Source organism: Trichechus manatus, unplaced genomic scaffold (genome assembly GCF_000243295.1).
Source record: "Trichechus manatus latirostris isolate Lorelei unplaced genomic scaffold, TriManLat1.0 scaffold00235, whole genome shotgun sequence".
Taxonomy (NCBI): domain Eukaryota; kingdom Metazoa; phylum Chordata; class Mammalia; order Sirenia; family Trichechidae; genus Trichechus; species Trichechus manatus.
The window spans coordinates 769,935-783,039 of NW_004444171.1; the positions used below are offsets into that span (position 1 = coordinate 769,935).

At 35.1% G+C, this 13,105-nt stretch overlaps 1 protein-coding gene across 1 annotated transcript in view; it reads right to left on the bottom strand.

The window, feature by feature from the left end:
- ZPBP (zona pellucida binding protein) overlaps positions 1 to 13,105 on the bottom strand; it is a 129,086-nt gene that overhangs the window by 77,146 nt on the left and 38,835 nt on the right. The window lies entirely within an intron of this gene.

A 13,105-nucleotide genomic window follows, 5' to 3' on the forward strand; every position in this document is an offset into this window, starting at 1 on the left:
AAAAGATGGAAACAACCTAGGTGCCCATCAACAGACGAATGAATAAACAAACTATGGTATATCCACACAATGGAATACTACGCAACGATAAAGAACAACGATGAAGCTGTGAAACATAACATGGAGGAAGCTGGAGGTCATTATGCTGAGTGAATTTAGTCAGTCACAGAAGGATAAATATTGCATAAGACCACTATTATAAGAACTCAAGAAAATGTTTAAACACAGAAGAAAACATTATTTGATGGTTAAGAGGATTGGGAGGGAGGGAGAGGGTTATTTACTAACTAGATAGTAGATAAGAATTATCTTAGGTGAAGGGAAGGACAGCACAAACTACGTCAGCACAACTGGACTAAACCTAAGCTAAGAAGTTTCCTGAACACAAACACTTTGAAGGACAGAGTAGCAGGGGTAGGGGCCTGGGGACCATGCTTTCAGAGGATATCCAGGTCAGCTGGCATAACAAAGCTTATTAAGAAAATGTTCTGCATCCTACTTTGGTCAGTTGCATCTGGGTTCTTAAAAGCTTGCAAGCAGCCATCTAAGATGCATCAATTGGTCCCAACCACCTGGAATAAAGGAGAATGAAGAACACCAAAGACACAAGGAAAGTATTAGCCCAAGAGACAGAAAGGACCACATAAACCAGATTATTCATCAGCCTAAGACCAGAAGAACTAGATGGTGGCCAGCTACCACCAATGACCACCATGACAGGGAACACAACAGAGAGTCCTGGATGGAGCAGGAGAAAGGTGGGCAGAACTCAAATTCTAGTAAAGACCAGACTTAATGTTCTGACTGAAACTGGAGGAACCACAGAAAGCATGGTCCCTGGATTCTCTATCAGCCCAGAACTAAAATAATTTCCAAGGCCAGGTCTTCAGACAGAGATTGGACTGGACTGTGGGACATAAAGTGATACTTGTGAGGAGTATGCCTCTTAGCTCAAGTAGATACAAGAGACTAAACGGGCAGCTTCTGTCCAGAAGTGAAATGGGAATGCAGAGAGGGTTAGGAGGTGGTTGAATGGACATGGGGAATCAGGGTGGAAAGGAGAAGTGTGCTGTCACAGTATGGGGAGAGCAATTAGAGTCACGTAACAATGTATGTATAAATTTTTGTATGGGGAAAAAAAAGATTGACTTAAGATACAACCTAATCTTGTAGATTAAGTCCTGCTTCATTAACATTAAGTGCCTCTAATCCCACCTTATTAACATCATAGAGGTAGGATTTACAACACACAGGAAAATCGAATCAGATGACAAAATGGTGGACAATTACACAATACTGGGAATCATGGCCAAGTTGACATGCATTTTGGGAGGACACAATTCAATCCACTATATATTTAGCTGGTACTCCAACAAAACCACTGGCTTTGAGTAGATTCCAACTCATAGTGACCCTGTAGGGTTTCCAAGGCTGTAAGTTTCTGTGGAAGGAGACTGTCACATCTTTTTTCCTCAAAGCCACTGGCGGTTTCGAACCACTGAACTTTCAGTTAGCAGTCGATCGCTTTAACCAAGTCTCCTTAGTTGGTACACCAGAAACAAAAAAACTGAATAGCCCAGATTCTGGAAAAATTTGTAGAAACCATGAACGGTCAACAAAATTAAAAAAAAAAAATTTGATATTATATAAACCACATTACCTGTCACAATGAAATCGAAATGTAAATCAACAATGAAAACCTTTCAAATATTTTTAAACAAACAGTATTAAATAACAGATGGGTTAAAAATGATATCACAGTAGAAATGATAAAACATTTAGATATAATAGTAATAATGATGAAATAAAAAATTGTGGGATGCAATTAAAGTAAGAAAAAGTAAATTTAGAGCCTTAAATGTATTTCCCAAAATGGAAAAAGGAAATAAATGAACTAACTTATCAACTCAAGAGTCTAAATAAAGAACAACAAAGTTAACATACAGAAGGAAAAGAAGGAAGGAGAGTTGAAAGGAGAGAAGAAAGCAATTATTGAAATGCAAAAAAAAAAAAAAATTTAGACAGAAAGATTGTAAAACATAGATAACCATCATAAAACCCAAGGAAAAATAAAATAATGTACTAATTTAAAAAAAATAAAAAGGACATTACATAAAACATAAACATTTTAGGTCAAAAAATTTGGAAAATTGGATTAAAATGATCAGCTCTACAAAAATATAAATTACTATAATATACACAAGAAGAAATGGTAAATTCAATAAAATAATGACTATGAAAAAAATAATTTTAAGAGAGCAACTTGTAGTATGACAGCTTGGGGGCATCCACAAACCTGCTCCCCAACAAAACTGGTGTAAATTATTTAAAAAAAAAAAAAAGTAATGTTTCTGGAGAAGGTCCCAAGAGCATAGAAAAAATAAAGAAATATTTATTCAAGGAAATTTACTAAAACTTGTTTAGGACAGTCAGAGTTGTTTCAAACAATACCCACTTACTCTCATCCATCCCAACTCAGAGAGATGGACACTCATTCTCTGACTGGTACAGGCAAGAACACAGGGCTTCAATCTTCCCAGCTCTCAGTCAGAGATTATCTTCCCAGGAGCGGCAGGATGGCAGCATTTCTCATCCTGGCCCCAGCTATCTGTTGCTGAGGCTAAGACCCTGGTGAGTGTGGCCTAGAAATAGAAACTCCCTTCTCCCACTCAGCCACCACACGAGACAGAGGCTCTACCTCGGATATAGCACTGCTGAGAATACTGAGGCCTGATCACCCCTGTCCTGGCTCATTGAGGGGGGGGGGGCGGGGCGCTACATACCAGGAGACCCTGGGGCAGATGCTTCTCCTCCTCCACCAAGCACTCACATCCTCATGTGTGGTATAACTCAGAGGACAGAGGCAAGACATTGTCCCTGCCCTCAGTTCCATGTGGCTCAGAGATTTTTCATGTATGGGGTAGGGGTTGGGGGATGTAGGTGTGGAGCAGGCCATAGAACAAAGCTCCAAATCTCTTCACAAGGGAATTGATTTCATTTGAAATAAAGTCTGGATAAGTTCAAGTCTAAGAAAACTCTCAAAAACAGTGGAGGTTATGGTGAAAGGTAAATGAGAGGAGATTCACAGATTCATTAGAGATGTAAGCTAAACTGTAGGCTGGCTACTTTGCCAGAGAGCAACAAAATAAGAGTTGGCTAGGAGAAGCCATCCTTGGACCAGAATAAATCTTAAACACTGACCTTGGAAAAATCTCTTCCCTCCAAATGAGCCCAAATTTCATTGGATCACTCTATAAAATGATGTGAACAATTTCATTTACAATAGCGCCAAAAAGAATAAAATATGAATAAATTTTAAAAAGATGCGTAAAATGTATACTGTGAAAACTACAAAACATTGTTGAAATAAAGAAGATCTAACTACAGTCAATACTCATTATTCCTGGATTCCATAATTGTGAATCTGCCTGTACATCAAAAATTATTTTTAACACCAAAGTCAATACTGTGGTACTTTTGAAGTCATCGGTGAACATGCTCAGAATGACAAAAATTTCGATTTTTCTAGCTGAGGTCAAACTAGGTAAACTGTGCCTTTTTGTTTCAGCTCTCACACTGTAAATAAGAGTCCTTTTCATGGTTGATTTAGTGCCACAATTCATGCATTTTTGTGCTTTTTGTTGGTGATCTTGCTATTTAAAATTGCCCCAAAGCATAGTGCTGAGGTGGTGTCTAGTGTCCCTAACGGCAAGAAAGTTATGATGTACCTTACGGAGAATATGTGTTTTAGGAAACCTTTGCTTAGGCATTAGTTATAATACTGTTGGCCATGAGTTCAATGTTAATGAACAAATAGTATATATTACATATCTTTAAACAAGTTTATGCATTGATAAGTTCATAAAAATGTTGTGTCCAGAGCCTCACAAGAATGTAAGCTTGAATTCCTCCAAGGACTAATGATTCAGTATTCAATAACTCAAGTGTTTGCAGCAACTGAAAATAATGAGAATTGACTGTAAATGAAAAAATATTACATGTTCATTGACTGGAAGATGTAATATTGTTAAGATGGTAATACTCCTCCGAACTGATCTATAGATTCAATGCAATCCCTATCAGAATCCCAGGTAGCTTCTTTATAGAAATTGACTGGATAATTCTAAAATTCACGTGGAACTTCAAGGGATTCCAAAGAGCCAAAACAGTTTTGAAAAAGAAAAAGTTGAAGGACTCATACTTCCCTATTTCAAAATTTACTACAAAGCTATAGTAATCAAAACAGTGTGGTGCTGGTGTAAGAGGTGACATATACATCAGTGTAATAGACTTGAGAGTCCAGGAATATATTTATAGTCAGTTGATTTTAACAACAGTGCCAAAACCATTCAATGGGTAAAGGATTTTCTTTTCAGCAAATGGTGCTGGGACAATGGAATAACCACATGTAAAAGTATAATGTTGGACCCATAACTCACACTATATACCAAAATAAACTAAAAATGAAGCAAAGACATAAATCTAAGGCTTAAAGATATCTATAAAGCTCTTAGAAGAAAACAGGGATAAACTTTAATAACTTTTGGATTTGGCAATAGATTCTTAGATATGCTAAAACAATCACAAGCAAAAAAAATCACAGATTAAATTGGACTTCACCAATATTAAAAACACGCTTCAAAGAACACTATAAAAAAAAGGAAAAAGGCAACCTACAAAATGGGAGAAAATATTTGCAAATTATATATCTGATTCAGGACTTGTATCTAGAATATATAAAGAACTTTTGCTACTCAATAATAAGACAAATAAACCAAATTAAAATATGGACAAAGGATGTGAACAGACATTTCTATACGGAATATATAGAAATAGCCAGTGATCACAAGAAAATATACTCAATATCATTAGTCACCAGGGAAGTGCAAATCAGGATGACAATGAGATACCACTTCATACCCTCTAGCATTGCTATAATAACAAAGTCAGATAATAATAAGTGTTCATAAGAATGTGGAAAAATCAGAAACCTCATATACTATTGGTGGGAATGTAAAATTGTACAGCTGGGTTACCATATGATCCAGGAATTTCACTCTTAGTTATATACTCAGGAGAAAGAAAAACATAAGCAACAACCAAATGAAATTATAGAACTAAAAAATACGCACACTGAAATAAAAAAATACACTCCATGGATTTAACGGTAGATTGGAGATGGCAGTAGATAGAATCAGTGAATTCAGGGACATAACAAAAAAAATGAGAAAAAAATGAATATAGACTTACGGACAATGGGACAATAAAACATACCCAATACTCCTATCATCACTTTACCAGAAGGAAAGGAAAAAGATTGGGTCTGAAGGAGTATTTAAGAACTAATGTCTGAAAAATTCCCAAATTAGGCAGAAGGTATAAACCTACAAATTCAAGAAACTAAGACAACTCCAAATAAAATAAAGTCAAAGAAATTCATACCAAAAAATATAATAAAACTTTTTAAAAACTAAAGAAAATGAAAAAAACTATAGATATATTCAGAAAGATATGGCATATCATCCACAGGAAAAAATCAATTTTAATCACAGATTTCTAAGCTGAAATCATGCAGGCCAGAAGGAAGCAGTACATTTTTTCAGGTACTAAATGAAAAAAAAAAAAAAAATCTGTCAACCACAAGTTCTCTATCCGGCAAACAATCCTTTAGGAATGATAGGGAAATAAAGACATTCTCAGGCATAGAAAAGCTAAAAGAATTCATTGTAACATACCTACCCTTAACGACTCTCTAAAGAACTTGTTAAAACAGAAAGAAAATGATAAAATCATGCTTAATGGTGAAAGACGGTATGCTTCCCCACCTAAGACTGAGAACAAGGAAGGGTGTCTGGTCTCATGATATACTCATAAAAGTCAACTGCATTTCTTCTATACTAACAATAAACATGTAGAAACCAAAATTTAAAACACAGTACAATTTACAATTGTTCAAAAAAAAATTTTTTTTAGATATACTCTTAACAAAAAGCATGTACATGCTGATGAAAGAAATCTAAGAAGACCCAAGTAAATGGAGAAATATACCATGTTCATGGATTGGAAGACTCAGTATTGTAAAGATGTCAATTACCCCCAAATTGATATATGGATTTATTGCAATTCCTTTCAAAATCCTAGCAGGATATTTTGTAGACTCACACAAAATTATTCTCAAACTTATATGTAAAGGAACAAGCCCTAAAATAGCAAAAACAATCTTGAAAAAAGAATAGTGGGAGGAATCACTTTATCTGATATTAAGGTTACTATTTAGTTACAGTAATTAACAGTATGATACTGGTGGAAAGACAGATATATAGATCAATGGAAAAGAATAGAGAATTCACAGACTCACACAAATATGTTCAATTGTTTTTTGATAAAGCTGCACATGCAGTGGAATAGAGAAAGGATAGCTTTTTCCATAAAGGATGCTGAAACAATTGGACATCAATAGGCCAAAATTTAAATCTCAAACTAAACCTCACAAAAATTAACTGAAAATATATCACATTACTTAATCACAAAAGGTAAACTTTTAGAAAAAGTATACAACTTTAAAAATTATAAAACTTTTAGAAAAAAATAAGAGAAAATTTTGGGGATCTAGGTCTAGGCAAAGAATTCGTAGACTTGAAAAGCATGATTCATAGAAGGAAAATCTGATAAATTAGATATTATCAAATTTAAAAACTTAAGTTCTGTGACTATTCTGTTAAGAAAATAAAAGAAAAGCTATACAATAGAAGAAAATATTTGTTAATAACATATCTGTCAAAAGAATAATATGTATCTGAAAAAATATATATACACATATATCTCAAAACACTGAAAAGTATAAAAATAAGCAATCTAATTAGAAAACTGGATTTGGAAAAACTAGATTACTCACACATTGCTGGTAGAAATGTAAATGGTACAGCCACTCTGTAAAACAGTTAGGCAGTTTGTTATAAAACTAAACATGCAATTACATTACATCAGTAATTGTACTTTGTGCACATTTATCTCACAGAAATAAAAAATTATGTCCACATAAAAAAATATACAGCAGCCTTATTTGTAATAGCCAAAAACTTGAAACAATCCAGATATTCTTCAATGGGAGAATGGTTAAACTGTGGTATATCTATACTATGGACTATTATAAAAAAATTTAAAAAACAACAAGCTACTGATATATGCAACAACTTAGATGAAAATCCAGAAAAATATTCCTGAGTGTAAAAAAGTAACCCAAAAGTTTGCATCCTGTATGAATGCATTTATATACTATTTTTTAAATAACAAAATTATAGTATTAGGGAACAGATTAGATTAATGGTTGTCAGGCATTATGGATGGAGGAGGGGCAAGATGGAAGCGAGTTCAATTATAAAAGGACAACACAAAGGATTCTTCTGTTAATGGGACTACTATGTATCTTGACTGTTGGTGAAAACATGAACATTCACATGAGACACAATTTTATACAATTAAATACACATTTATAAAATTAAAAACACACACACACGTATGAGTACAAATATAACTGAGAAAATATGAATAAGATTCACAGAATGTATCACTGCTGGTTTTGCTAATGTACGATAAGTTTTCAAGATGTTACTACTGGGGTAAACTGGGTAAAAGATCTCTCTGTATTACTTCTTACAACTGTATGTGAACATACAATGATCTCAAAACAAAAAAATTTTTAAAAATCCATAGGACTAGAAAACAAAATATAAAAAATATTCTAGGTGTATATAACACTGTCTAAAAGCTAAAACACAACTCAGGAAAAATTGATAGATTTCACTCAACAAAATTTGAAACTTCTGTACTATATGTAGGAGCACAAGTAAAACCTAAGACAAGTGAAAAACAGAAGTTACTTACAACATGGATTACAAAGGATTAGTATTCAAAATGGTAAAACAACTATAAACTGATAAGAAAAAGATGAATTTCAAGTAGAAAAAAAGGCAGTGCAATTGAAAAAGCAATGTAACTGACTAGGTCATGAACATATAAGATGCTCAACTTTGCTAACAATTAAGGAAATGCTTATTAAAGTAATCAGTCACATTTTACGTCTATTGCCTTGGCGAAATTGAAGTTAGTAATAATTTTAGGTACTATGTTATTTTTATTCCTGTCTAAAATTTTTAAATATTTCACACATAAAAATTAATGTAATTATTACAACTCTAAAAGCACAATCTATAGAAAAATGATAAATTGGAATTCATTGAAATAAAAAACTTCTTATCTGTAAAAGACACTGTTAATAAGATGAAAAGACAAGCCACAGACTGGGAGAAAATATTTGCAAAACATTATCTGATAAAGGACTTGTATCCAAGATACTAAAAAAAAATTTTTAACTTAAATTTCAAGATGTCAGAGTAGTCAGATGCTTCACGACATCCCTCTTATAACAATGACCCAAGACAACAAGTGAATCAGATATAGATGACAACTTCTGAACACTGAGCATCAAAGACAAGGCTGAAGAATCAGACCAAGTGCCAAGTGGAAGGAGAGACAGTTTAAAAACAGCAAACACGGAGAATTATGGATCACCACTGTCCTGCTAGCCAAACCTGCACAACATGGCCATATTGAGACAAAACAAGAAGTGCTCCCAGCCAAAACACCCATCACCTGGTGCAGCCAAGTAGGAACAACTCTGCACTAACATCCAGAGCCAGGCAGGGGTGCTTCCTACCCTGTGAAAGTTAAGTGCATGTACCCCACCCACCACAACTACCCCAGCCCCCTGTGCCAGAAGTCCTCAGGCCTGGGGGCCCTCCCACTCTCCTCATCCATTCCTCTCCCACCTGTGATCACAGTCTGGCAGTAGCTACCATTGCACTGTCCCCAATAACAGGAGCCTACACACTGGAGGTGCCCACCCCTTTGCTCACTCATTCACGCCAGGGACCCATGGTCTTATAATGCCTCCAACAGCACCAGCAGAGCCTCTTACCCCCTCCAACCAATCATGCCAGAAGCCCACAGTACTGCAGTGCCTCCTACAGTGCAGGCAGAGCTTTCCACTCCTTTCAGCTGCTTGCGCTGAGGGCCTGATTAAAGCTGCACAACCTCCCCTGCAATGAGTTCCAGGGGACAGTGGCACAACCTCCAACCAGGCACCTGTGGACAGGTGACATACTCCTCACTTCACCCTCAGCATTGCCCCACCTCCCCCACAACTGGGGGTTTGTGCTTACTCTGAACACCCCTGTGTAGTCCTGCACCCCCACGACTGTCAGTGAGAGTTTCTGTACCACCCACCTGGTGACTGATAACCCAGGCACACCCACCCCAACCACCCAGCAATTGGCAGAGCAAAGACAAAACATCCAATCCAGTGACTAGGGAGAATGCTCCCTGCACCCATAGCCAGGTGACCAGCCAGACATATACATCACCTCACCAGAAATGCCAGGTAAATCTTCAGCAGTCCCGCAAGACCAGAGAACGGAGACCCACACTCACACTCACAGTAGCTGTCCCACCCACCCGAAGACAGGAGGTGAGAACTTCAAGGGAGCAAGATTAGTGACCACAGTAGCACACATGCCCAGGCTACTTGTATATATCAAAACAAAACAAAAATTCAGGATACAACAAACAAACATACAATAAATAAATACAATAACGTCTTGATGCCTCGGAGACAACAAACAAATATAAAACCACATAAAGAAGCATGAAAAGATGGATTCAGTAAGTGACTAAAATAAAGAACCAGAAGACATTCCAGAAGAAGAAATGACAATGGAACTACCTGATAAGGAATTCAAGAGACTAATATACTGGGCACTCCAAAAGATCAAGAAAGAGATCAAGGAAATCACAGACAAAACCAACAAAAAAATAGATAAAATCAAGGAAAACAGACAAAATCAAGGAAAACACAAAGCAATAGAAGAATTCAGGAAAACAATACGAGAACAAAACAACAATATAAATAGACAATTAGAAACCATACAAGAACAGCAACCAAAAGATTAACAGTAAAATTTCAGAAATAAGACAACTCAATAGAAGGATATAGGAGCCAAATTGAAACAACAGAAGGCCGAATCAGCAAAATTAAAGACAAATCCTTTGACACCAATTTGTTTGAGAAAAAATCAGAAAAAAAAAGAATGAAGAAAAATGAAGAAAGCCTAAGAATTCTGTGGGACACTATCAAAAGGAAAAAATTATGCATGATCAGAGTTCCAGAATAGAGCGAGGCAATGGAAAACACAGAATTGTGGAAGATTTGCTGCCAGAAAACTTCCCTAATATCATGAAAGATTAGAAGATATCCACCCAAGAAGCTCAATGAACTCCATAGAAGATAGACCCCAAAAGAGACTCACCATAACATATCATAATCAAATTTGCTAAAACTAATGATGAAAAAAGAATCTTGAGAGCAGTTTAGGAAAAATGATAAGTCACCTACAAAGGGAAACCAGTAGGATTAAGTTCTGATTACATGATAGAAACTATACAGGCAACAAAGCAATAAGATGACCTATGTAAAACCTTGAAAGAAAAAAATTGCACACTAAGAATTAAATTTGAAATTGTCTCTCAAATATGATGGTGAAATCAGGACATTTCCAGATAAATAGAAATTAAGGGAATTTGTAAAGACCAGACCAAACTTAAATATTAAAGGGAGTCCATCAGACAGAGAATCAACAACAACAGACGACAACCTGAGATTAGGACACAGGACAGCATTAGCCAGATACCTATCCAGATAACGAATTCTCAAAAAAAAAGATAAAAGACTGAAAACAGGGAACCAGAGATGTCAACCACTAATGACAATGTCAAAACAGAAAAGGGGGAATAAACGATGTAGTTACAGAATGTTCATATGGAGAGGAAGTAAATGCCATATCAAGAAATAAAAGACTGGTTTAAACTTAGAAAGATAAAGGTAAGTTTCAAGGTAACCATAAAGAAAGTTAACAAATCTACACATTAAAAGAAAAAAGAAAAACATAAAGACTCAATAAACACAAAATCAATAATGAAAGAAATGAAAAGAAAACCCACAAATAAAAACAACTCAACACAGAAAATTGAACAGAACAAAGAAACCATCAACACCACAAAAAAATACAACAAAATGACAGCAATAAACTCATACCTATCAATAATCACACTGAATGTAAATGGCTTAAATGTTCCAGTAAAGAGACAAAGAGTGGCAGGATGGATAAAACACACAACTTGCCAATATGCTGTCTACAAGAAACACATCTTAGACACGAAGACATAAACAAACTTTAATTTCAAGAATGGAAAAAATTTATCAAGCAAACAATAACCAAAAGAAGCAGGACTTGTGATATTAATCTTTTTAAGGTAAAACTCACCGTGAAAGAAACGACATTATATATTGATTAAAGAGTCAATCCACCAGGAGGACATAACCATAATAAATATACACACACCAAGTGACAGGGCTCCATAATACATAAAACAAACTCTAACAGAACTGAAAAGAGAAACAGACTAGACACTTCCACAATAATAGAAGGAGACTTCAACACATCACTTTCGGTGAAGGACAGAACATCTAAAAAGGAACTCAACAAAGATACAAAAGCTCTAAATGCCACAATTAACCAACTCAATCTCATAGATATATACAGAACACTCCACCCAACAGTAGCAAAGTATGCATGATTTTCCAATGCACATAGAACATTCTCCAGAATAGACCACATTTTAGATCATGAGGCAAGCTTTAACAAAATCCAAAACATCAAAATAATAAAAAGCATTTTCTCTGATTACAAGCCATTAAAGAAGAAATCAGTAACAGGAAAAGCAAGGAAAAAAATTCAAATACATAGAAACTGAATAACACCTTGCTTAAAAACCACTAGGTAATAGAAAAAAATCAAAGATGAAATAAAAAAATCCCTAGAATCAAATGAGAATGAAAACACATCTTATCAAAACATTTGGGAAACAGCAAAAACAGTGCTCAGAGGTCAACATATAGCAATAAATGCAAACATCAAAAAAGAAAAAAAAGCAAAAGCAAAACACTAACCTTACAACTCGAACAAATAGAAAGAGTACAGCAAAAGAAGCCCACAATCACCAGAAGAAAGGAAATAATAAAGATTAGAGCAGAAATAAATGAAATAGAGAAAACAAAACCATTAGAAAGAATCAACAAGACCAGAAGTTGGTTTTTTAAAAGGATCAACAAAATTGACAAACCATTGGCCAAACTGACAAAAGAAAAGGAAAGGAAGCAAATAAACTGAGTAAGAAATGAGACAGGTGACATTATGCCAGAAAACACTGAAATAAAAAGAATCACAACAGAATACTATGAAAAATTGTACTCCAACAAATTTGAAAACCTAGAGGAAACAGACAAATTTGTACAAACACAATACCTACCTAAACTAATACAAACTGACATAGAAATACTGAACATACCAATAACAAATGAAGATGGTAAAAAGGTAATTTTAAAAACTCCCAACAACAACAAAAAAGCCCAGGCTCAGAGAGCTTCAGTGGAGAATTCTAGCCAAAATTCAAAAAAGATCTCATGCCAATACTACTCAAACTATTTCAAAGCATACAAAAGGAAGGAATGAATACTCCTAAATTCATTCTATGAAGCCAGCATAACCCTGACACCAAAGCCAGGCAAAGACACAAACAAAAAAGAAAATTACAGACCAATCTTCTGAATACAGATGCAAAAATTCTCAACAAAATTCTAGCAAATAGAATTCAACAACATATCAAAAAAATAACACATTCCAACCAAGTGGGATTTATACCAGGTAAGCAAACATGGTTCAACATTAGAAAATCATTCAACATAATACACAACATAAATAAAAAAAAAGAATCACATGATCATCTCAATCGAGGCTGAAAAGGCATGTGATAAAGTCCAATACCTATTCCTGATAAAAACTCTCAATAAAATAGGAATAGAAGGGAAATTCCTCAACATTAAAGGGCATCTACTCAAAACCAACGGCAAACATTTCTCAATACAGAGAGACTGAATGCATCCCCTTGAGAATGGAAACCAGACAAGGATGCCCTTTATCACCACTCTTAT